The following is a 24,349-nucleotide window of genomic DNA, read 5'->3' on the forward strand; positions in this document are numbered from 1 at the left end:
AACAATAACAAACCCCACCCCATCTCACTATCTAGTAAGGGTCTATGAGACACTCCTGCAATATTCTAGCAATTTGAAAAGTCAAACTGTTCATCTTGATATATTTCCTGAGGGATATTGTCCAGAAATATTTTTGTCCCAAGTGAAAGAGCCCCTCACTCTTTCAACACAAACCACACATATAGAACCCAGGATAACCGGGGTAACACGCAATGCGGTGTGGTTGTACAGTGAGTCTGATTAGTGCAGACCCAACTGGGGTTCTTGGTCACCCTGTGCCCCTAATAGACACAGGGTGACTTACACATAAGAGGGGCCGGGGAAGCTGGACAAGGAGTTTTCCTGACCTCTCTAAAGTAATCTGGGTTCCACGAGCCCCCTAACCACAGTGACTCACGTCACAGTCCATATGGCCTTTTTTTTTCTCCAATGGAACATCAATGGTCCAATTTAACCACTTAACCACTTCTGGACTGGAAGATTTTCCCCCTTAATGACCAGGCCATTTTTTGTGAATCGGCACTGGGTTAGGCCCCTTTCACAGGGGCTTTCAGATCAGATCCGCCAGTCAGTTTCAGGCGGATCTGATCAGATGCTCCATGCCGCCCTATGGATCGGCGGATGTCAGCGGAGAAATCTCCGCTGAAACCTGCTGCTATCCGATCCGATCCTGTGTGTGAAATCCGGACGGATGGAAACCCTATTTTCCATCTGTCTGGAGGATCGGATCGGATAGGATCGGATGAGAATGGACAGACGGTCCGTTCTCATCCAATTCCCCCATAGAGAACAGCAGGGATCTGACAGCTCTGTCCCTGCACACAGCGCAGAGACAGAGCTGCCATCCGCCTGCTCAGTGGGGATCGGCGGATCGATTCCCCCCCCCCGCTGAGATAAACGGAGTCCGCCGACGGAGCGGACAGTGTGAAAGGGGCATTAGGGAGAAGAAATATCTGATGTCACCTAATAATGAGCATATGATCTATGCAGTCTATATGGGTTCTAGATGAAGTCATGGGAGGAGAACACATTTGCCGGTATCCTCAAACTACGGCCCTCCAGCTGTTGCAGAACTACACATCCAATGAGGTATTGTAAAACTCTGACATTCACAGACATGACTAGGCATGATGGGAATTGTAGTTCCTGAACAACTGGAGGGCCATAGTTTGAAGACCCTTGCGAGAGTACTACCTACCTCCAGGTGAAGATGTGTCCTCACCCTAATGTGTCCCTCCTCCCATTACTCCCCACTGGCCTGACTTCATCTAGAAACCATAGACTGCATAGATCGTATGCTCAGTATTATGGGACATCAGATATTCCTTCTTCCTAATGCTGATATCAATATTGACTAAATTGGACGCCATTTTATTCTCCAGAGTCTTTGCAAAAAAATATATAATGTTTGGGGGGGTTTCCTAAGTAATTTTCTAGCTAAAAATACTGATTTTATCTTGTAAACAACACGTCAGACATAGGCCTGGTCCTTAACCAATTGCCGACCAGCTGCCGCCGGCAGCAGGTCGGCAGGATCCCACGAATCGCCATACCCGTACAGCGGTTTACGAAAATGATCCTGGAGGTATGTATGCACACGCCCACTCGCCAGCAGGGAAGCTGATCCACAGGGCCGGCGGCCACGATCGCTCCCCAAGAAGAGAGAACGGCGGTCTGCTGTTGTAAACAAGCTATCAATGCAGAGCTCCTGTGTTCCTCCTATTTAGGATCACATGTCTCTATGTTGATTTCACAAGCCCATCCCCCCCATAGTTAGAAAACACCCCCTAGGCTCACATTTAACCCTTTGATTGCCTCTGGGTTAACCCCTTCCCTGCCAGTGTCATTATTACAGTGCATATTTTTTGCACTGATTACTGTAGTAATATCACTGGTCCCCCCAAAAGTGTCAAAAATGTCAGTTAGGGGTCCGATCTCTCCGCCGCAATGTGGCAGTCTGGCTAAAAAAAAAAAAATCGCAGATCGCCGCCATTACTAGTAAAATAAATAAATAAATAAATAAATAAATAAAAATGACAAAAATCTTTCCCATAGTTTGTAGACGCGATAATTTTTGCGCAAACCAATCAAAATACGCTTATTGGGATTTTTTTTTTAACCAAAAATATGTAGCAGAAAACAAATTGGCCTAAAAAATGATGAAAAAATCAACACAGTCATCTATTAACCACTTAAATACTGCGGCAGGCTGGCTCTCCTGCGCAAACCGACGTATGGGTATGGCGGCTCGCGGAAGCGAGTCTCAGGCGCGTGGGCAGGGCCGGTGCTAGACTATTTTACACCCTAGGCAAGACCAACTACTTGCGCCCCACCCCCCAAAAAAAAGAAAAAAAAAAAAAGGGAAATGGTTAAAAACTCCTCTATGTCATACCCAGTGACCCTGATCTGATGCTTCCTCCATGTTATGCTCTCATACCTAGTGACCCCCATATTCCTCCATGTCACACCCAGTGACCCCAATGTTCCTCTATGTCAGACCCTGATGTTCCTCCATGTCGCACCTGGGGACCCTGATGTTTCTCCATGTCACACCTTGGGACCCTAATACATCTGGGGACCCCATTCCTCCATGGCACACCCAGGTACCCCAATTCCTCATGGCTCACCTGGTGACCCCGAACCCCTGTTACACCCGATGACCCCTATCCCCCATGTCACACCTGGTGACTTCGATTCCCCAAGACACACCTGATGACCCCAATTCCCTTTCATACCAGGGATGCTCCATGTAACACCCAGGGACCCCGATCCCCTGTTCTGGGCACACTCACTGGGCGGTATGAAAAGAGTGGCCTGTACTCTGCCCTCCTTCACTGTGATCCTGCTTATTCCTTCTCCCAGGACGCTCCTCTCCTGGACCACAGTGCTCACCACAGCTCCAACCGGCTCCTGGCAGAGGGAAAAGCAGCAGTCAGAGAGCTCCGCATGTCCTTTATCACCAACCTCCTCAGACCATTCCAGTGCCTCGTCACTTCTGCTCCAGTAAAGGTGCCGCCCTCCAGTGCCGAGCTCCGGCTCAGGTTCAGCTCTCCTCTGCTCCCTGCTTAATACCGACCCAGGGAAATGAACGGCTGCCCACCAGCTCAGTGCAGAGAGTCACTTCCTGCCCAGGGATTAGGCCGCTCAGCTCCAGCAGAAGAGGATCATCATTCAGGCAGCACGCTGGTGGACTCCCTTCCTGCCTCTTTGGGCCCCCTAACAGTGGTGGAAAGCCAGGGCCTGGTAGTTCCACACTGCCCAAGACACCTGGCATCTTCCACTGCCCCTTCTTCCTCCCCCACGGCCGCCCCTCCCCTCAGCTCACAAGGATCATTCATGACGGAGAGAGAGTGCGGACTCATGGCTGCGCCCCTAGGTGGCAATGCACCCTAGGCGGCTGCCTAGTTTGCCTAGTGGAAGCACCTTCCCTGCGCATGGGAACCCGGCGATCGCTGCAGGGACTGATAGAAGGCGATGTGCCGTTGTAAACACAGCACACCGCTCATCTGTCACTGATTGAAACAGGGCTCCTGTGCTCCTGTTATTTCGGAACACAGGAGAACCGTTTCCATCCACCAGGTCTATCCCCCACACCGTTAGAATCACCCCCTAGGTACACATTTAACCCTTTAATCGCCCCTGGTGTTAATCCCTTCCCTGCCAGTGTCATTATTACAGTAACAGTGCATATTTTTTAGCACTGATTACTGTAGTAATGTCACTGATCCCCCCAAAAGTGTCAAAAATGCCAGTTGGGGGTCCGATCTGTCTGCCGTAATGTCGCAGTCCCGCTAAAAATCGATGATCGCCGCCATTACTAGTAAAAAATAATAATAAATAAATAAAATAAGACATAAATCTTTCCCGTAGTTTGTAGACGCTATTACTTTTGCGCAAACCAATCAAAATACACTTATTGCGATTTTTTTAAACAAAAATATGTAGCAGAATACAAATTGGCCTAAAAGGATGAAAAAAATTTTGATTTTTTTTTTTTATTATTCAGAATGTCATATAGCAAAATGTGAAAAATATTGTTTTTTTTTTTTCAGAAGTGTCGCTCTTTTTTTGTTTATAGCGCAAAAAATAAAAATCGTACATGGGATCAAATACCACCAAAGGAAAGCTCTATTTGTGGAGAAAAAAAGGATTTTTTATTTGCGCATAGCGTCACACAACCACTCACTTGTCCGTTAAAGTAACGCAGTGCCAAATCAGAAAAAAAAATGGCCTGGTCATTAAGGGTGGAAAATCCTTCCGGTCCAGAAGTGGTTAGGCGGTTAAATTGGACCTTTGATGCTCCATAGTAGGAATAAAAAGGCCATATGGACCACCCCATCTAACAAGAGAGTTGGCAACAGCTGGCTGTAGGATGCCCATTGATTTTGCTTCTGTTTATGTACTTTGAGAGCTTGGCTGTAGTTTATCTTCCTGAAGAAGCGTGATACGGCCCATGAAACGCACTTGCGCCGAAGTCACAACGAGCCACTCATCACCTGGCTGCAGTAGGGCTGATGAGGAAAATAATGAGAGAATTACAATATATCTGTTGTCTATGTTTGTGTTAGAAGTGTATATCTCCATGTTGTGTTTACATGAATTTAAATTTTGCATTATATAAAGCTTTTTGATATTATATTCAATTGGTACCGTGAAAGTCTTCAATTTAGCTTGTTAGGGTTTTTTTTTTTTTTTTTTGTGCAATTTATACATTACATTACACTTTATACTTATCATATGCCCCGTGTTAGAGAGTCTCTTTCAGTGGCCCCTCCTCCCTTTTCTTCTTTTCACTCTTATGGAAAATACTATTTTGCACTATGCAAAATAGGAATTTCCTTTTACTATTTAGCGCCATCTAGTGGCCAAATGCAGTATTTTGAATCTAAATCAATGATAAACATTCATCCATCACAGAAATGAGCCTAATAGCAATTGTTTTTTTTTTTCCCTAGTTCACAAAAAACAAATGATGATGCACTCTCACTGGGTGAATTGCTAAGCATTTTTTTTTTTTTAATACACCGCATTATGTTTTTTGCCTTGATTTTCATCCATAAGAGCTATCTGGCCAAGCATGAAACATCAGGAAAGAAAAATCTTATATAAAGATTGGTAACGTTGAAGACATTTGGTAGCTTGGATAGGCTATGTTCTTGGACTGCAGAACACCTTCCCTTTATGTAATGAAGCTGATGAGTGGGGGAGGTGTTCTTTAGTCCGGCAGAAAAGAACTGAGCAGGGTTGACAACCCTACATGGGACTGAATAGCAGCAGAGTCAGTGTTGTCAGCTCACTGCAGGAAGTTAGGGGCTCACTGGATTTGTGGCACAATCAACAATTTTAATGTATTGCAGGATTTAAAAAGGGATGAAACATGGAGAAACGTGCACATTAGAGAGAGATGTACTGATATTTTTGTCCCTAGATATACTTTAATATAGCAATAGCTTCGTACTTTAGGTAGCAAAAGAGGGGACACCTTATGAAATAGGTGGAGCTTCATCAATTATCTGCTGAATTGTGCCATGGCAGTATGGTCTCTAGGTGCAACCTTGGTGATAGGTCATCTTTGGGATGTACCCAAGGATTGGTAATAGCTCAGGTGCAGAGGCATTTACAGTAGTGATTTGAGGGGCTGTGATATGATAGTACAGTACCTACGATATACATTGAATGTCACGATTTTCAAAATCACGGAGATCAGAGGGGAGGCAACGAGGACCCAAACCAAGTGAGCGGAATTCACCCTGTCTGGAGAACAGATAAGAATGATTACAGAATAAGGAATCATGATGATGACCTTTAAATATTTTCATTTTTAAATGTTTAACCAGTCACATCAGTAAACCAGAGGAGCTTACACTCTAAAGTACCCCCACAGTCACACACTATTATTATTATACATTTATATAGCTCCAACATATACCGCAGCGCTGTACAGAGAACACAAAGCCAGTCACATCAGTCTCTGAACCAAAAGAGCTTACACTCTAATGCCACATAGCTCTGACATATACCGCAGTGCTGTACAGCGATCCCCATCCGGTCACACATTATTGTTATCATACATTTATATACAGTCATACATTATCATTATTATGCATTTATATTAGGGATCGACCGATTATCGGCAACACTGATATATCTGGGGCCGATATGCTCTTTCCCCGATATATCTGTATCGGCCTTTGGATTTACCAATATTGCTGATATTTTTGTGACGTCATTCCACATGTTGCGCGCACACGTTCTGCCTTCTAACACCGCCTCCCATGCCTGTGCGGCCCGTACGTGACGGCATTTCACCGCGCGCACTGCACTTAAACCGCCTCCCACGCCTCACACAGCCTCGTCGTGTTATAGCCAGCTGCAGTCCAGTCCGGTCACGCTGCCAGCCATCCATCCACCCACCCACAGGCCCTGGCCTCAGCCACCCACCACAACAGGGTGCCAGCCCAGCGAGCAAGCAACCAGCCACCCAGATGACACCAAGCCAGCCACCAGCCAGCATGACCAGTGTTCCAGCAAGCCAGCTACCCGCCACAACAGGCCAGGGTGTGTGAGTGAGTGACACCAAGCCAGCCACCCACACAACAGGGGTGACCCCAAGCTAGCCCCCCCCCCCCACCACAGTGTTCCAGCAAGCCAGCCACCCACCACAGTGTTCCTGCAAGCCAGCCACCCACCACAGTGTTCCTGCAAGCCAGCCACCCACCACAGTGTTCCTGCAAGCCAGCCAGCCACCACAGTGTTCCTGCAAGCCAGCCAGCCACCACAGTGTTCCAGCAAGCCAGCCACCCACCACAGTGTTCCAGCAAGCCAGCCACCCACCACAGTGTTCCAGCAAGCCAGCCACCCATAACAGGGTGACACCAATCCAGCCACCCATCACAGTGTTACTGCAAGTCAGCCTCCCACCACAGTGTTCCAGCAAGCCAGCCACCCATAACAGGACGACACCAATCCAGCCACCCATTACAGTGTTCCTGCAAGCCAGCCACCCATTACAGGGTGGCACCAAGCAAGCCAACCAGGCACCACAGACTGCTCCTGAAAGCCAGCTACCAATAACAGGGTGACATCAAGCCAGCCACCCACCCACCAGTGTTCCTGCAAGCCAGCCACCCATAACAGGGTGACACCAAGCAAGCCAGCCAGGCACCACAGACTGTTCCTGAAAGCCAGCCACCTATAACAGGGGGATACCAAGCCAGCCACCCACCCACCACAGTGTTCCTGCAAGCCAGCCACCAATGACAGGGTGACACCAATCCAGCCAGCCACCACAGACTGTTTCTGAAAGCCAGCCACCAATAACAAGGTAACACCAGTCACCAAGACAGCCAGCTACCCATAACAGGGTGACACCAAGCCAGCCAGCCACCACAGTGTTCCTGAAAGCTAGCCACCCATAACAGGATGATACCAAGCCAGCCACCCACCACAGTGTTCCTGCAAGCCAGCCACCCATAACAGGGTGACACATAGCAAGCCAGCCACCACAGTGCTCCTGCAAGCCAGCCACCCATAACAGGGTGACACCAATCCAGCCAGCCACCACAGTGTTCCTGCAAGCCAGCCACCCATAACAGGGTGACACCAAGCAAGCCAGCCACCACAGTGTTCCTGCAAGCCAGCCACCCATAACAGGGTGACACCAAGCAAGTCAACAAGGCACCACAGACTTCCTGAAAGCCAACCACCAATACAAGGTGACACCAGCCAGCCACCCATAACAGGGTGACACCAAGCCAGCCAGCCACCACTGTGTTCTATGCTGCAACCAGAGAATGCTGGCAACTCACTCTCATTCACGACGGACTGCTGGTCACAAACAGAGTTTGAGTCACTACTCATGCCACTTCATTGACAGTGGATGGACAAAAAGGCAATTGGTGTTGAATACAAAAGTGATACAAGGATCCCACACAGTAGAGAAATGTTTCTAGGCATGCTTGAAGAATGGTGAATCAACAAAGACCGAGTGATGTTTGCGCAACTTCGAGACAGTGGAGCAAACATGCCTAAAGGAATGAGGCTTGCTGATACGTCAGACCTCTGAATCATCATGGCACACAACACCCTCCAACTTTCAAATGATGGTCTGTCAAGCCAAAGAGCTTTGATTGATATATGTTTTGAGAAGCATGAAGAGATAAAAAATGTTGTGCTTGCAAGTCTTTTGAATCCTCGATACAAGAACCATGCTTTCTCTTCTGATGATGTATTGGCTAAGGCGAAACAATGGCTGACAGGAGATATGGAGATGCAGGAGGTTCCTGCCGAAAAGACAAGTCCAGAACACTACCTTTATGAAGAGCAGCAAAAAACAGACAAATGTCCAAAAATACGTAAACGAACAGAAGAGAGTCTGCTTCATCATCGTCGAATTGATCAGGACATTTTCAGTGTTTTACTGGGGCCTCATGCGGAGGATTCAATTTCTTCTGAATCTGTAAAGATGACTGAGCCTTGATGATGAAAGAAGCCGTAATTAACAGAAGAAGTCATCCTCTTCAGTGGTGGAGAGAAAATGAGGCACGCTACAAAAGACTTGCTTCCCATGCTAGAAGATACCTCTCTCTCTCTGCTCCTCTGTCCTCCACTCCTCCTGAGCATATCTATGAAGTTGCAGCATTTTTTAAACAAAACAGAAGACCTTTAACAGGTGACCATGGACATGCTGAAATGTTCTGCTTTCTGCATTATAATATTGTTCTACTTAACTGGGAGTATTGAAAAGAGTAGTGTCCACTCCACTCCAATCCACTGTCTAGCTGTTGCCTATCTTTTTTTCTAGCAGTTTTGCACTGACTGCTGTAGTTGCAGTGAGTGTCCTACTGCAGAGGTAGTCCACTGACTCTAATCCAATCCAATGTCTAGCTGTTGCCTAGCTTTTTTCTAGCAGTTTTGCACTGACTGTTGTAGTTGCAGTGAGTGCCCTACTGCAGAGGTAGTCCGCTGAGTGACTCCAATCTAACCCACTGTCTAGCTGTTGCCTAGCTATTTTTCTAGCAGTTTTGCACTGACTGCTCTAGTTGCAGTGAGTGCCCTACTGCAGAGGTAGTCCACGGACTCCAATCTAATCCACTGTCTAGCTGTTGCCTAGCTTTTTTCTAACAGTTTTGCACTGACTTCTGTAGTTTCAGTGAGTGCCCTACTCCAGAGGTAGTCCACTAACTCCAATCCAGTCTGTCTAGCTGTTGGCTTGATTTTTTTCTAGCAGTATTGCACTGACTGCAGTAGTTGCAGTGAGTGCCATAATGCAGACAGAGGTAGTCCTCCACTGACTCCAGTCCAATCCACTGTGACAGGTGTAGCTGTTGCCTTGCTCTATTTCTAGCAGTTTTTCGCTGACTGCACTGCATTAGCTGCAGTCAGTGCCTTACTGCAGAGGTAGTCCTCTTCCACTGACTCCAGTCCATCCAATCCACTGTGTATGTGTATTTCGTGTAGCTGTTGTTGTTGCCTAGCTTTTTTTCTAGCTGTTTAGCACTGACTGCACTGCAGTAACATTGCAGTGAGTCCACTACTGCAGCACTTTTAAGATTAACATTTAGGAATGCGGTGCGGCGCCGCATTCCTAAACAGCTTCTGGGCATGCCCAGAAGCTGTTTAGCAGGGGAATGCGGCGTCGCCCAGAAATGACGAGCGGGGCCGCTGCCGTCGCATTGATTACTGGGAGCTATGATGTCTAGCTCCCAGGAATCATCGCGAGGCAGGAAGTGACGGGGTGAGCCTCGGCACTGGAGGAGGAAGCAGTCATAGGTGAGTATTTACGATCTTCAATAAAAAGGTGAGTAAACAAAAAAAATAAAAATAACTATCCAATTCCTTTTCAGGTGAGCTCTACCTAGCGGAGGGGCACAAAAAAAAAAAAATAGTTTTTGTGCCCGGAACTCCGCTTTAAGCTCTTACTTGCCCGATAGATGTTTGCAAAAACACTGTAGGGTTAGTTTGCTAAAAAGAAAAACAAACAAATTTTTAGTTTCACACCTAAATTTTAGTTTAGATTTGCAGCTTGGCCTTTGGCTGGTTTGTCCCCAGAAAGAGGAAATCTTCCAATGGGGATACTAGTGCTGGTGACCTTGGGGACCCCCCCCCCCCAGAGATTCCCTTGATTTTCAGGGATTTCCTCTCAGTTCGTGTTTGGCTACGGGACAGGAAGTGAAGGGAAATCTACAGAATGGGACACAGATGGCAAAAATAAACTTAACTGGGGTTATAACCCTCCCTTACTCTACCCAAAATGAGAACAAAATTGAATGAAACTGCTCTTGCAGCCCTTGTGGAAAGTTATACTTAAACAAGGAGAAAGTTGTACTTACATTGAGAGAAATACCACAAATATATACATGCAAGAAATGTCAGGGACAGCACTGCATCCAGAACGTACCAGCATGACCAATTTCTCATTAGAGGATCCAAATTTCTTTCATTACCTGAAAAACAACATGTGTACTAAGTCATGAGAGAGAAGAAAGAGAGAGAGAAGATGCACATGCTGCAAAATTTAAAGCATTCAACTTGGTCCTGAGTGCTGGTTACTGCCCTAAAGTATAGAACCAAAGTGGAGATCAGTATTATCCAGCCAACTACAGAAGAATATGTGTCAGCAGCACCCTGGGAAAACTTTTCAACAGTATTCTGAAGAAAAGGATCCTTAACTTCCAGACACAGCATAACATCCTCAGCAGAAGTCAGGCAGGGTTCATGCCAAACCACCGTAAAGTATGGGGTTCTGTCACCTATCTAGAGCAATCCAAATGGGACTCCAGCCCAACAGAAATATTTCATCTGGAATTTTGCAAGCACCTCCTCCAAGTCCATCGGAGCACCTCCAACAGTGCTTGCCGATCCAAGCTGGGCAGTTTTTCCTTACTGCTCAGAGTACAGATGAGGGCACTATCGTACTGGGATCACCTGCAAAACAGTAGTCCCAACCAGAGATGTATAGTAACTAAGTAGATCTACTTCACTACTGTACTTAAGTACCGAAAGGAGGTATCTGTACTTTCCTAGAGTAGAATTTTTTTCTCCTACTTCCACTTTTACTTCACTACATTTTTTCGATGAATACTTCTACTCCGATATTTTTTTTTGTGCTGCTTAGTTACTCGTTACTATTATAAAATGACCACTGCCAGAAAAGTAGATGGCAGGTTTCATGAAGCTCAAAACATGTGTATTATCAGCGCATACGATAATAAATGCTACTGTATGTATAAATAAAAGCTGCATTTGAAATAATAAAAAACAATATGATGTTCAAACTTTTGACTTCTTTCTTTAATAACTACATAACACAGTACTTGTACTTTTACTTTCAGTACTTGAGTAGCAAAATTTTTAAAAAACTACTTGCAATACTTAAGTACAAAAAATGTTGAATACTTTAGTACTTCTACTCAAGTCACTTTTTGATCGAGCACTTGTACTTTTACTCAAGTATGGGTTTTGACTACTTTATACAACTCTGGTCCCAACTCATACCATCATAAAGCCTTACTGAACAACAACGACCAGTCCAAACCATGTGCCCAGCAGTTCATCAGCACCTTGCATATCCCAAATTACCAACAGTGTGACCTGACAAAATCTCATATGAAAGATACAATAAACAATTCCAAAGAAAAATATTCTGGAGAAAGAAGAAGTGAAATAAACTCCCAAGAATTACGGCTTATCTGACACTGCAGAGAGACTACAAACTGGCCCCCTACCTGAGGATGCCACAAGTGCCCACAGCCTGGAAATGAATCAGGAAAGCATAGACAGACCTACAATCCCAGGAAAAGTAGACTGTGCCAACAATGTGACCAGGGGATCCTGAAAGATGAGGCCCACTTACTGCCATAGTGCCCCAAGTACTCATCAGTGAGAGACACTCCCTTCCACCCCCCTCACTCCGCTCTCATCCTGGACTTCACTTCTACAGAAGAGAAGAGGAAACTCCAAATTTCACTGGGAGAAGTGGAGTCAATGATGAAAATAGCTGCACAACATGTCACAGAGTAAAAGCGACATGAAAAACTCTAGACTTTAAACCTTCTACATGGACTTAATCCCCTTCCTCCTTTATATTATCCTTTTATTATCCCCAAAATTGCCCTAGGAGCTATTACTTCCCTACTCCCCTTCCCATCCAACCCATACAAATTCCTCAATTGCCTCAGCAATGCTAAAATATATTTGATCCTGCCGATAAAGCTTATTTTAAAGTGAGAGAGAGAGAGAGAGAGTGAGAGAGAGAGAGAGAGATTGGTAACTCACATTTGAGTGTAAAATGTATCCAGCCAGCAGAAAGCAACCCATTAATCACTGTAACTGCAGTAGCAGTTATGAACAAGCAGTCGGTTCTATGTTTAATCCCTGGAGAGAGAAAGACATTATAATTACCTTGTGCTTATAGGCCACCTTATGGAACCTTATCTATTAACATATATTTATATTATTCACATACAAAGCATGGACATACACCAAAAAGTTTCACAGGGAATTGTATACCATTTACATCAGTTTGTACCAGAAGAGCTTACATTCAAATGCCCCCCCCCCCCTTCCACAGTCACACATTGTCAGTGCTATAGATGTATAAAGCTCTGCCTCACCTGTATACTAACCTAGTGCTGTACAGAGAACACTGAGCCAGTCGCATTAGTCTCTGTTCCAGAGGAGCTTACACTCTAATGTCCCCCCCACAGTCACACAATATTATTATTATAAATGTATATAGCTCTGACTTATACTGCAGTGCTCTACAAAGAATACTGAGCCATTCCCATCAGTCTCTGCACCATAGGAGCTTACACTCTAATGTCAACTTGAACTTGGGCAACTTGAAGCATCGCTCTGCACAGCACCGTGGTTGACCAAGAGTGGAGTGGAGTGTGGTGGGGTGCAGGAGATGATGGATTATTTCTTGCTTCAGTGCCCCTTCAATATAGAAGTCTATAAGCGGGTGGGTGGGGCTCTGGATATCCCTTTCCTTTCCTGCTTGAGTTATGCGCAGTAGTCGTACGGGTCTTTTGAGACACATCAGGATTTTGATTTTGAGACACTTTTTCTAGTTAGCTTAGTAGTCCGTTACTTCTCGTGGAATGCACGGTGTCAGCTTTCCACTCGGAAAAAAGTCCTTCCTGTCGAGGTGGTGGTGCACAACATTCTGGGTGAGGTTGGGAAGATTTGGGGTCTTGAGAAGGACAGGGGGCAGCCGGGGGCCTGGACAAAGGCACGGAGGAATGTCAGGTCCCTATAGCTGCTGTCTGTCAGTCTCTGGGTGTGGGGCTTTTCTTTCTATCTATTCATGTCCCCTAGATTTTTTTAACAAGATTGGATTTTTGAAAAAAAGGCAGCATGCATGGGATAAATGTGTAAATGTTTGCTAGCCTGAGGGTGTGTTTAGGTGGAGGTTAGGGCTTTGTTGAGTTGAATCATGCTAATAATAATATGGGAATGTGTCTTGGTTGGTTTATTTAGTTTTCTTTGTTTTTTTTTTCTGGCAAAAAAAAGCAATTTTCTGTTTAAATGCTGATAATAGCTATTTTTATTTATATATTTTTTTATTTGTTTTGTATATATGTAAATATGTTTTTATTATGTTTGTAAGATATTTAATAAACATACATTTACACTCTAATGTCCCCTCACAGTCACACACTATAAATATTATAAGTTTATATAGCTCCGACATATACCGCAGTGCTCTGCAAAGAATACTGAGCCATTACCATCAGTCTCTCCACCACAGGAGCTTACACTCTAATGTCCCCCCACAGTCACACACTATTATTATTATTATACATTTATACAGCTCTGGTATATACCGCAGTGCTGTACAGAGAACACTGAGCCAGTCACATCAGTCTTTGCACCAGAAGAGCTTACAATCTAATGCCCCCCCCCGCCACCCACAGACACACACTATTATTATTATTATACATTTATACAGCTCTGACATATACCTCAGTGCTGTACAGAGAGCATTGCGTATTTGCATAGTAGTATCTGCATCAGAGGAGCTTACACTATAATGTGTTCACCCCACCCCATCCCACCCACAGAAGATACAAACAACTGTTATTATCATTCTTGGCAGAGGACAATGCTCTTACTCATTTTTAGTGTGCTTGAGCTATTGGGCTTTGTAAATGATATGCTTTTTCCAGTAAAGATTATATAGTGTATCCTAATGAACATGAGCCTGGAGCCCACTACATGTTCACTTTCATTCTAGATACCCTCTATCAGAAACACTTCACCTACCCACCTACCTTCACTCTGTCTTCTAAGCTTGTGAAATTCACTGGGAGACACAACAATGAAATGCCTTTCCTCCCACATACACCCATGCCAGTAATGTAAATATAAATGGTAAATTGTGAATATTAATAGTTGTCCAGAAGATGCTGAGGTTTTATTGAATCCAGAAGACATCATAGTTACATAGTAGGTGAGGTTGAATAAAGACAATAGTCCATCCAGTACAACCTGTGTAGGTGTGTGTGGCTGTAATCATCTCACATAGCCCTGAATGTTCTGATCCTTGAGATGTATGTCTAAGAGTCTTTTGAAAGCCACCATACTTCCCGCAGAAACCACCTCTTGTGGTAGAGAATTCCACAATCTTGTAGCCCTAACAGTGAAGAACCCCCCTCGTTGCCTGAGGTTAAAACGCTTCTCCTCTAATCGCATTGTATGTCCACAAGTCCTCATGCAATCCCTTCGAATGAACAGCTTTTTTTCTAAGCTGCAGCCAGATAGTTGTGGTTTTCTGTCTACTTACCACAACAGAGCAGTGAGATGAGGCCGGCAACCTTGCAGGTCAGGGAAGCAACTTTAATGAAGATACAAGCAGAGTTTATCCAGTTTCTGTTGTCCTTACCTAAAGGTAAAAACCATGTAATCTAAGATTATTTTAACAATACATATTGTAAAAAATAATGTGACTATAAAAACTATCATAGTCTACTTTTTAAGTGAACCTCCTCTTACAATTGTATCTATCATTGATTCCCCAAGATAAACTTAATTGAGGAGTAAAGCCACCCTTAACCAGTTGCCGACCGCCCACCGCAGATATACTGTGGCATGGCGGCACGGCTGCACAAAATCAGGTATAGCTACGTGATTTCGTGGACGCGGTCTCAGGTGGCGTGCTCCCACTGTGAATAGACACAGCAGGAGGCGGGCCACGGGAGGAGCGGCGGCGATTGCCGCCGGCCTCACGCTATCGTCAGAGAAACTGACAGAAGACCCGTCTGCTTATATAAACAAAGCAGGTGAGTCTTCTGTCAGACAGGCAGAGAGAGATCAGGAGTTTCAGCTAAGCTACAACCCCGATCTCTCTGTGCCTGTCACAGAGCCCTTCCCACACAGTAAGTAATCACATTTAGGCATATATTAACCCCTTTGATCACCCCCAGTCAATGCCGGGACAAGGTCATGCAGCACCCAAGGCAAGGATGCTGAACTGCGCCCCCCCCCCTTCCCTTAGGGTTAGGGTCAAGGCGCCCCCCCATCAGCTAAGCTACAAACCCGATCTCTCTGTGCCTGTCACAGAGCCCCCCCCCCACAGTCAGTAAGCATTGTTAGGCACACATTTACCCCTTTTATCACCCCCAGTGTTAACCCCTTCCCTGCCAGTGTCATTTATACAGTAACAGTGCATATTTTTTTAGCACTGATTACCAGTGGCGACAGGTGCTCCATGGGCCGGGGGGGGGGATTTGGGGCAGCAGACGGACCACACCAGGCTCACTCACCCTGGACATGTGGAGGGCAGGCTTTCGCCTCAGTCTTCTGCGTCTTCTCCCTCTTCCTCCTCATTGGCCAATGGCATGGCTTCTCCTTTCGGCCAATCGGGAAATTGGTCTCAGGACCCGCTTCCTGATTGGCCAGGAGGAGGATCCGTGTGACAATAGCGAATATTCATTCGCTATTGTCACACAACTGGGTGGGCTCAGAGCGCAGTGCCTCTGGCTCTAATCACGTGCTTCAAAAAAAAAAAAAAAACCATTGGAATCCATGCGTCCAGCGCCCTGCATGAAGATTTGGGGGCCGGACGAATGGATAGAGGGGGGCGGCACTTCTTCACCCCAAATGGACGGACCGCCACTGCTGATTACTGTATTAATGTCACTGGTCCCCAAAAAGTGTCAAAAATGTCAGTTTGTGGTCCGATCTGTCCACCGCAATGTCGCAGTCCAGCTAAAAATCGCTGATCGCCTCCATTACTAGTAAAAACAACAAAAAAAAAGTTCAAAAATCTATCCCGTAGTTTGTAAACGCTATAACTTTTGCGCAAACCAATTAAATTACGCTTTTGGGATTTTTTTTTTTTTTTACCAAAAATATGTAGCAGAATACAAATTGGCCTAAACTGATAAAAAAAAATTTGAATGTTTTATAGCAGAAAGTAAAAAATTTTTTTTTTTTTCAAAATGGTCGCTCTTTTTTTGTTTATAGCACAAAATCTAAAAAACCACAGAGGTGATCAAATACCACCAAAAGAAAGCTCTATTTGTGGGAAAAAAAGGACATCAATTTTATTTGGGTACAGCATCGCACCACCGCGCAATTGTCCATTAAAGTAATGCAGTGCCGAATCGCAAAAAATGGCCTGGTCATTAAGGGGGTAAAAACCTTCTGGAGCTGAAGTGGTTAAACCAGTCAGGGCTGGGACAAGAGTGGGCAGGAGAGACAGCCACTGTGGCGCAGTAGTAGGTTTGCTGCCCCTCCTGTCTGTGTGCTTTTTGGGGAGAACTTCTCACTTCTCTTCAGGTTAAAAAGTGAAAATGGTATTTTATAAAAAAAAAAAAAAAAAAATAAAGAAACTGCATTTGTCTAAATTGTTTATGATACACTGTGCTTCAGCACTGTCACCCAGCTAGGGATTAGGTAAACCCTGAAATTAATAATTATAGCCCACAGATATAGTAAGACTTTTGTAACAACTGTGAAGCCTGTTGTAAAAAAAAAAAAAAAAGATATGGGGGGGGGGGTGGATCTGTAAGAAATGCACTGGAAGTAAATTGCAGACATATTTAGTTTGAGGATTGAGGGGAAGGGAGGATTTTGTTTTGTCTACTGAAGATAAAATGCAAAAGTAGTTCAAAAACAAAGACGTATAAATTTCTATGTGTCTCTTACCTAGAAAAGAGGTGACAGCCCGTTTTATGCGAGAGACAATCTCGCCATCATTCCAGCGTTTTTCCTTCATCTTTTCAGCTAAAACAAAGGAAAGCAGTTACTGGTCAGTACTTTTGCTTAAGTAAACTATAATGATGTTGAGTTGTTTTCCATTATCTTTTTTATTAGAATGATTTACAAATCATACTCCCCTTAGGTAGATGTAGCATCGGTTCGGTGCTGCATCTGTCCCCTGCCGCTTCTAAGACTGAGAACGTAGCGATCAGACACCATTGATCACTCAGTTCTCAGCCTTTACTGAGCAGAGAGCCGGTGACTGTCAGTCAGCGGCTCTCTGCTCTGCCCTTCCAGTGCTCACTGGAGAATCGGGCTGTGGAGGGGGTGGGAGTGGCTGGGTTGCTTAAAGTTGGGATCTTTCTCCAACCTGGACCGGAGCCTGCTTTCGCCCGCTGTCTGCTGAAAATGGGTCATAGAGGTGCAGAACGTGCTGCACTCCTGTGATCCACAGGAGAAGTAGAACCAAATGAGGCCAAAGTAGGAGAAGTAGGGCCAAATGAGGCCAGAGACTGAGAACCTAGCTAACAGACACCATTGATTACTTAGTTCTCAGCCTTCCCTGAGCAGAGAGCTGGTGACTGTCAGTCAGCGGCTCTCTGCTCTGCCCATCCAACGCTCACTGGAGCATTGGGCTGTGGATGAGGAGGAAGCAGCTAGCTTGCTTTAAAGTTGGGATCTTTCCCCAGCCTGGACCAGAGCCTGCTTTTGCCCACTGTCTGCTGAAAATGGGTCATAGAGGTGCAGAACATACTGCACTCCTGTGATTCACAGGAGAAGTAGGACCAAACGAGGCAAAAGTAGGAGAAGTAGGGCCAAACAAGGCCAAAGACCGAGAACGTAGTGATTAGACACCATTGATCCCTCAGTTTTCAGCCTTCTCCGAGCAGAGAGTCAGAGTCTCTGCTCTGCCCCTCCAGCGCTCACTGGAGCATTGGGCTGTGGAGGGGGCAGGCTCTTTCCCCAGTCTGGACCGGAGCCTGCTTTAGCCCGCTATCTGCTGAAAACAGGTCATAGAAGTGCAGAACGTACTGCACTCCTGTGATCAACAGCAGAGGTAGGGCCAAACAAGCTTTGGCTGTACTTCTCCTTTAATTATTATTCATCCAAGTTTTATATTACTCTTTTATATGACAAAGGACTGCCAGAGTGCTGTATTTACCTAAAGAGACAGAAGCTGTTTTCTTTCATGAATTCTGTCTCTGATTGAAACCTTGATTCTTTTCTCTGATTTATTTCTATGTGTTAATTTTAGCTTGGATTAATGAGATCTGGCAAAATTTTTTTTTTTTTTAGAAGGAGCTAAAGCAGAGCTCCAGTCTCTTAAGTAAAATTTAAAAGTCCGCAGCTACAAAATCTGTAGTTGCTGACAGGGGCGTACCAAGGAGTTGGCCAAATTGGCGCCCGCCAGGGGTGCAGGCTGAGGGGGGGGCGCAAAAAATTGGCAGTGTTAGCAGTGATTTTTGTGCCCTTTGCTCAGCCTGCACCCTCGGCGCCCCCAGGCAGCGTGCGACTCCAATCCTGGAGCCCTGTGTCCACTCCAGGCGGCAGTGCGGGCTCTCCGGAGCTCTTTCCACCCACACATGCGGCCAGTCAACAGTCACATGACCGTGACATCATCAATCAGCTCCAGCTCGGCGGCAGGCTGGAATTGGGGACTGCACTGGGGCTGTCAGAGGAGCCCATAACGCCGCTCAGCACGGTGAGACTCCTTCAACCTCCTCTCCACTCCCAGGCAAAGCTCACTGGGGGACCCCGCTCTCTATGTCACCTCCCCTCTCTCTCTGTCACCCCCCTCTCTCTCTCTGTCACTTCTCTCTGTCACCCCCCTCTCTCTCTGTCACCCCCCTCTCTCTCTGTCACCCCCTCTCTCTCTCTGTCACCCCCTCTCTCCCTCTGTCACCCCCCTCTCTCTCTCTGTCAGACCCCTTTCTCTCGGTCACCCCCTCTCTCTCTCTGTCACCCCCCTCTCTCTCTCTCTGTCACCCCCCTCTCTCTCTCTGTCACCCCCTCTCTCTCTTTCTGTAACCCCTCTTTCTCTCTGTCACCCTCTCTCTCTCTCTCTATCACCCCCTCCCTCTCTCTTTCTCTCTGTCACCCCCTCTCTCTCTCTGTCACCCCCTCTTTCTCCATCACCCCCTCTCTCTTTCCGTCACCCCTCTCTGTCTCTCTCTCCGTCACTCCCTCTCTCTCTCTTTGTCACCTCTCTCTCTCTCTGTCACCCCCTCTCTCTCTCTTTGTCACCCCCTCTCTCTGTCACCCCCCCCTCTCTGTCACTCCCCTCTCTCTTTCTCTGTCACCCCCTCTCTTTCTCTCTCTGCCACCCCCCCCCTCTCTCTCTCTGCCACCCCCTTCTCTCTCTGTTACCCCCCCTCTCTCTCTGTCACCCCCTCTCTCTCTCTCTCTCTCTGTCACCCCCTCTCTCTGTGTCACCCTCTCTCTCTGTGTCACCCCCTCTCTCTCTCTCTCTGTGTCACCCCCTCTCTCTCTCTCTGTGTCACCCCCTCTCTCTCTGTCACCCCCTCTCTCTCGCTGTCACCCCCCTCTCTCTCGCTGTCACCCCCTCTCTCTCGCTGTCACCCTCCCTCTCTCTCACTGTCACCCTCCCTCTCTCTCTCGGTCACCCCCTCTCTCTTGGTCACCCCCCTCTCTCTTGGTCACCCCCCTCTCTCTTGGTCACTCCCCTCTCTCTCGGTCACCCTCTCTCTCTCTGTTACCCCCTCTCTCTCTGTCACCCCCCTCTCTCTCACTGTCACCCTCCCTAGGTACGCCTCTGGTTGCTGACTTTTATTCAACAGCCACTTACGATCCAGCCGTGTTCCCACCCCTGTCATGTTCTCCCTGTTTCCTCCCTCTCCGGCACCGGCATCTTTACTATGGGCACCCAGCTGTGAGAGCCTGGGGCTTCACAGCCAGGTGCCCCAATGCACATGGGCTGCGCTCTGTGACTGGTCCCGATGTCTACTGGGACCTGTCATGTATTCCAAAAGACTTCAGGAGGGAGGGGTGAAGAAGAACTTCCACTTCCGATCGCCTAAAGCGATCAGAGCGGAAGTGGGAAAGGTTACCTATCAAAATCTATTTTTTCAACCCTAAAGCCCCGTACACACGATCAGATTATTGAAAGATCTGTCGTCTGTTTTTTGTTGCATGCTAGTCTGATGTGGAAAGTGAAGAGGTTTTTTTCATACAAATTTTCCCGTACGACAGAATTCTACTTCAGAAGTGATGTCATGTGTTGGATTGCTTTGTATGTGTTCTTTCATCTCTCAGCATGCCTAGTCTTGCTCTTAAGATTTTTTTCCGTCTAAATCTGTACTAATGAGATGAAAATCGGACGTTGTATTATGGACAACAAAAATTTTATAGCCTGCACATCAGGATTTTGTCAGCCGAAAAGTCGGAGTCGGCTGTCGAAAGCACCATACTAACAATCCGAAAATTGGCAGATCGGTCGTCGGACGAAATTTCCCATTTTCTTATCGTGTGTACGGGCCTTAATGCTTTCAGTATTCTTGGACTTTTCACTGGGGTAAACACCTTATTAAGGCTAGGTTCACACAGTTTCTACCAACCTATGAAAAGGGCGGTGGCTTCCACACGGCGTGGCTTCCAGAATACAAAGCATGTATTCCTATATAACCACTTATTAGGCCTTAGTTAACCCTAATCAGCCGTAATTAACCAACCTTAAATATGTTGGGATCAATATACGTACTGGACTGATCTAAGTTTTTTGAGTACAATTGTACGATTTGACTATACGGACTACTTTTGATGGACTCTTTTATAAAAGTGTAAATTAAAGACCATTTGTTATGTGTATATAAGTTTAGTTTTTGTATGTTTGACTCTCTGATCTAGGGCACATTCAATCAAAGTCCCACTCTTAGGGTCCTTTCACACAGGCTTTCCGCCCGGCGGACTCCATTTTGTTTCGCTGAGCAGGCAGATGAACGCTCCGTCTCCACTCTGTATGCAGAGATAGACCTGTCAGAGCCCCGCTCTCCTCTATGGATGGTCCGCCCATCCGTTTTCATCCGATCCGATCCTCCAGACCAGCCTTTCTCAACCTTTTCAACACAGAGGAACCCTTGAAATAAATTTCTGGTCTCGGGGGAACCCCTGCTAAAAATTAAAAATCTACAGCTCATGACACATTAGTGTGACAGTCAATGGGAAGAATGCTCCTTACTCTTGTCATCATTGGGAAGAATTACCCCCTTACAGATAGCTAAAAGGGACAATGGTGTCATTGGGAACATATCAGAGAGGCAGAAATTGCCCATTGCTCAAGGAACCCCTAGCAACCTCAGGAGGAACCCTAGGGTTCCACGGATTGAGAAACCCTGCTCCAGACGGATGGAAAATAGGGTTTCCATCCATCTGAATTTCACGGACAGGATCCAATTGGATAGCAGCGGGTGTCAGCGGACATGTCACCATCTGCTGCCCCATAGAAGTGCATGGAGCATCCGATCAGGTCAACCTGAGAAGTTTACAGGTGAACCTGACCTGAAAGCCCTTGCGAAAGGGGTTTTCTTTGTAGGCTTTTCGGCAGGATTATAGCTAAATAAACAGGGCACACCAAAGATGTAAAAAATATTCTGGCCTGTAAGGGGTAAATGGGTGCGAGAAATGAAGTGGTAAAGAATGATTGACCAAACTCACCCAAGATGATGAAGATAAGGCAGATAATTGGATCCACTGAGAAGCCAAGAGCGAAGAGCCCCGAGGTACATTCTTCAGAGGTGTATTCATCAGAGGTGTATTTATCAGGGGGGTCTCTAACATCTAGTAAAGAGAAAGTCACATGCCACAATCTACAGTATACATAATGTTCAAAAATAAACAGCAGGTCGAATGTAACTATTCACAAAAACCTTGTTTTGTCAGTGATTATTAATTATTTTAATTATATACCTAAATTATTACAGATATCAGCTTCTCCACTAAAACATATTTGTTTTTAATTTTAAATTTATGTGTCAAAAATTATTTACATTTTTATATGGATTTTTTGTGTATGAGTGGTTGTAAGCGGTGGTACACAACTAATTTGTGATGTTTATGAAGCACTACTCCCATGGGAGCTGCTGAGTGTGGGTTCCCCTGGGTTACCATTAGCAACAGTAGGACATTTAAAGCGGAGTTCCACCCTGGAAATACTTTTTTTAATAAAAATACCCCCGGGACAGTCAGGGCTAGTACATTCCACAATGGATAGCCTCTGATCTGTGCTGGGTTGAACTTACCTTTTAGAAGAAATACTTACCTTGAAAAAGTATTGTCCAGCGCTGCCATCTCAGGTGTGGGCAGCTTGAAGCCAGCGCGATCCTCTTCTGTGTCCTCTTCCTTCTTCTTCGGTCCCACGATGCACTGCACTGGCCCCGCCGTCACTTCCTGGCTTGCAATGATTCCTGGGAGCTGAACGTCATCGCTCCCAGGAATCAATGCGCCTGCACTGGCCCCGCCGTCACTTCCGGTGCGCGCGCGTCATGCCTGCACAGCTTCTTGGCATGCCCAGAAGCTGTTTAGAAGGGAATGACGCGCGCGCACCGGAACTGACGTCGGGGCCGGTTCAGGCGCATTGATTCCAGGCGCGATGACGTTCAGCTCCCAGGAATCATTGCAAGCCAGGAAGTGACGAATCGCCGTGGTCGCCGAGGGGAGGAAGAAGGAAGTAAGGTAAGTATATTTTCTCTACGAGGTAAGTAAAAAAAAAAATTGCGATTATCCATTTGTTTTTCAGGTGACCCGGAGCGAGAAGATGGAGGTAAGTATAAATTTAGGGTGGAACTCCACTTCAAGCATGTTTTCGAAGTGTGATTACCTCAGACAAGAACCAGTCCAGTTTTTTTGGTTTTTAAGGTTTACTGAGAACTTGGATAGGAGAAGAGATGAGCGGGATACTCCAACAACTGAACTATGCACAAAATAGGCAGGGACTGTACAGAATTGCTGACTGATGCTGGTTAACGCTGACCGGCGCTGGTTAATGCTGACTGGTGCTGGTTAACGCTGATCGACGCTGGTTAACGCTGACCGGCGCTGGTTAACGCTGACCGGCGCTGGTTAACGCTGACTGGCGCTGGTTAACACTGACTGACGCTGGTCACGGCTAGGCAACCTACTTTAGCTTCACCCTTGACCGTGAAAAGTCCTTTAAGCTCCCTAAAATATTCCTTCCTGAGGTAGCTGACTTGTGGTGCAGACTGTACTGCTGAGACACTTCAGGGCCCTGCCTGGCGCCCTCTTTACTCCCTATTCTTCAAGGCTTCACAGCTTGGCACCCCCTTTACTGCAACACCCCGGGTTAGCTGGCTCTCTGATCCCCTTGACCCCTCTGGAGTGGTCCCCACTCTTAGGCAGACCCCTGGGTAGATTCTTGAGTACTGAGTCACGACACTGTTTTTCCAGAAGAACTCTGCCCAGCAGCTCCACTCGGCCAGCACACTCTGGATCCTCTGCAGCCCAGCTCAACCCCTGGTCCCTAGGCCGACTGTCTGGACCATCTTCCTCACTTCAGCAGGAGGAGAGACAGCCGTCCACCTCCTCCTGGGACTTTGCTCCCACCAAAATACACCGTCACATGCTCCCTTCAGGATTTATTCCCAATCCCAGGATGCATTGCAGCAATGCCCGCCCACTGGGAAAGTCATAAACCCTGGTGTGCTATTGGCTAGGTTTCCTCCACTGTCCAACGATATCCCTCATTGGATATAGTGGGGAGACTCCCCAGACTCAACAGACCACACCTGGAAGCATGTGACAGGCTAACTAACAAATCAGGCCCTCCTGTTAAGCAGGACAGGGCCAAATATGTTTTACCTAGCACCTACCTAGGAGGGTACTACATTTATATTTTGGATTTATAACATCAGCTAAGTAATTGATCAGTCAGTCTTTCATGCATAGGGTGATTTCTGACCTTTGGTTATAAGAAATCAATTGTCAATTAACTATAATCTGAAGTGTCATATAGTAAATTGAGAACTATTACATATGGTATTGGTATGCTAATTGGTTCCTGTTTAACCGCTTGCCGACCGCCCGCCGCAGATTTGCTGCGGCAGGCTGGCTCGGCTGCGCAAACCGATGTAGGGGTACGTCGGCTCGTGGGAGCTGTCCGTCTGCGCGC

The 24,349-nt window shown here is 46.3% G+C and overlaps 1 pseudogene across 1 annotated transcript in view; it reads right to left on the reverse strand.

Moving 5' to 3' along the window:
- Positions 1 to 11,906: 11,906 nt before the first annotated feature.
- The window catches only part of LOC309550075, a 51,953-nt pseudogene continuing 39,510 nt past the window's right edge, over positions 11,907 to 24,349 (reverse strand). The window contains exons 4-8 of the transcript XR_014226147.1: positions 21,880 to 21,995; positions 17,155 to 17,232; positions 14,789 to 14,887; positions 12,277 to 12,375; positions 11,907 to 11,998 (exon numbers count right to left, since the gene is read on the reverse strand). The product of XR_014226147.1 is annotated as an uncharacterized misc_RNA (transcript). The remainder of the gene's footprint in view (positions 11,999 to 12,276; positions 12,376 to 14,788; positions 14,888 to 17,154; positions 17,233 to 21,879; positions 21,996 to 24,349) is intronic.

This window comes from Pelophylax lessonae, assembly GCF_965119305.1.
Source record: "Pelophylax lessonae genome assembly, chromosome: 1".
Classification (NCBI taxonomy): domain Eukaryota; kingdom Metazoa; phylum Chordata; class Amphibia; order Anura; family Ranidae; genus Pelophylax; species Pelophylax lessonae.